General features: G+C 48.9%; 1 protein-coding gene across 1 annotated transcript in view; it reads left to right on the plus strand.

Moving 5' to 3' along the window:
* Window positions 1–2,494, plus strand: part of CUNH20orf194 (chromosome unknown C20orf194 homolog) — a 732,083-nt gene that overhangs the window by 76,914 nt on the left and 652,675 nt on the right. The window lies entirely within an intron of this gene.

Here is a 2,494-nt window from a genome sequence, read left to right on the forward strand (position 1 = left end):
GCATAGTCCTGTGTGTGCTCCGTGTATTCCCAGAGAAGCTGTTGCTGCCCCATCCCTGGAAGTGTCCAAGGCTGAGTTGGAGCAGCCTGGGATAGTGGAAGATGTCCCTGCCCTTGGCAGGAGGGTTGGAATTAGATGGTCTTTAAGTTCCCTTCCAACCCAACCCATTCCATGACTCTAAATGAACCCATTTAGTTTCTAAATAAACCCATTTAAAATGTGGCTCAGGGAAATTTCCTGAGGTGTGATGAGATTCCTCCTTTGGATTCCCTTGGATATAATATTCTCTTGTTGAATATTTTATATTCCATTCTATATTCTGCCATTGAAAATGATAAAAAAATATCATTTATGTGCTTTTAACAATGCTGAAACCTGATTTCTAAGTTTGTTGCTCTTCAGGAATGGTTCAGTGATCCTGCTTTTAATCCTTTGGATCCATTGGAAAGTTTTAGGATGAAAATCATCCCGTTTAAGACTTGATTACTCCTGGTAATCTGTCTGCTTCCAGATCCTGGATCTGCTTCCTGGTCACCTGCAGATCTGGGATTTAACAATCCCAGGGATGCTGGTGTGGATTTGACTGGATATCGTTCCCTGAATATCTCTGGGCAAGGATAAATACAATTATTATTGGAATTTTCCGGCTGTTTGTCCAGTTTAAATGCTGGAATTCTTTGGAATTTTTGAGATTCTTTGGAATTTTTTAGGATTATTTGGTCTGGCTGAGTGTTAGTGGTAAACTGCTTCAATTTAATTAGTTTTGGACTTATTTAAAACCTGAGAATTGCAGGTGAAAACTGGAATTTTAAAGGAGAGAAAAGAATTCCTTCATTGAATTTGGCCATTGCCGTTGGGATGAGGCCTGAAAATATCCTTAAAGAGGGATTTGACGTGGATTTGGTGTAAAAATTCCAGAGTTTTGGGGTTCTATAATAGCCTTTAATGCTAAAAAGTTCAGGAATAAATGAGATTTCCATGTGATTCTTCGCAAAGAAACAAAGAATTCAAGTGTGATTTTTTTTCTTTTGTAGAGCACAGAGATCATTCCAAACCTGGAAAATCCACTCGTTCCACCTTCAAATCCACATGGTTCTACCTCCACCATCCCGTGCCCACGTGTGACACCAGCGAGTTCTCCGAGGACAGTTCCGGAGTGGGAATTGCTCCGCCTTCCTCCAGCGGTGCCTGGAAAAAACCACACCGGCATCAACGGGTGTTCTCTGCCCATCACAGGAAAAGTGGGAAAAGGGAGTTCTTTGCACTCACTGCAGAAGCAGATGAGAGTAAAAACGAGGATCTGAGCGTTGGGAATGAGACGTCGGAGATGGAGCGACGGCAGCGTGGGAGAGAAGCAGAACAAGGAGCAGCTGGGAATTCTGCTTTGCCACGGAGCCAAACAACTCTCCGGGATGGGAACATGGAGGAACCACCAGGGCAGAGAACCCGCTCCAGTGGGAGCTTGGATGAGCTGTGGGTTAAGTTTCTGGAGAGGCAGAGGAGGCACCAGCAGCACGGTTTGAGGAGCACCGGGGAGCTGTCCCTGGTGGAACGCCTGGATCGGCTGGCCAGGGTCCTGCAGAACCCCATCCAGCACACGCTGATCCCGGCAAAAGCCGGGAGGAACGTTCCTGAAAGGAAGATCAAGGGAAGGGAGCAGACAAAAACGGGATTGGGAGAGAACAACGCGTCCGGGAGCGCTGTCGGAGAAAGAGCGCGGGACGACGCCGGCCTGGCGGAGCTCAGGGAAAACGGGGCGGGAGACACAACCATCCTGGAGGAGGAGCAGCAGCACCGCTGGGAATCTCCCAGCGACAATTCCTCGGAGACGAGGCTGAGCGGAGAGCACGGCACCACCACCACCACCACCACCACTTCCAGCAGCTGGGAGTGGGACACGCCGACAGAGCCGGGGAGCGCGACGGAGCGGAGCAGCTCCGTGTCCACCATCGACACGGCCAGGCTGCTCCGGGCCTTCGGGCACCACAGGGTCACCGTGTCTCCCAGGGTGTCTCCCAGGGTGTCTCCCAGGCTTTCCCAGCTCTATTCCGCCATCGACCTCCAGAAGAGCCGCTCGGAAAAGCGGGATGAGGGAAGCGGCGAAGCGGCGGGAGTGGAATATCCAAAGGTCGGCGCCGAGAGGCACAGGAGGAGGAAGGAGGTCCAGGTATGGATCAGTTAAACTAAAACTCGGGTTTGAATAGTCCTCTAGTCTTAGTTTATTTGGGAATCATGTAAAAATTCCCAGAGAGTGTCGTTTGTATGGAAAGCTGCTTCTCATCCAAGGAGCACCAACAAATGTCTTCGCTTTTCCGGGAATCAGGAAAAGCAAAATATCTTAAAACGACAGTTGTGGGGTTTTTCCTCTTCGTCTTTCATGGCTTTTTTTCCTCTTCCTTTATTTCCCATGGGAAGCAAGATCCTGGTATCTACTTCCTGATCCTGGTATCTGCTTCCTGATCCTGTTAATCTACTTCCTGATCCTGTTAATCTA

Source organism: Lepidothrix coronata, unplaced genomic scaffold, assembly GCF_001604755.1.
Source record: "Lepidothrix coronata isolate B3197 unplaced genomic scaffold, Lepidothrix_coronata-1.0 Scaffold156, whole genome shotgun sequence".
NCBI classification, from domain to species: Eukaryota; Metazoa; Chordata; class Aves; order Passeriformes; family Pipridae; genus Lepidothrix; species Lepidothrix coronata.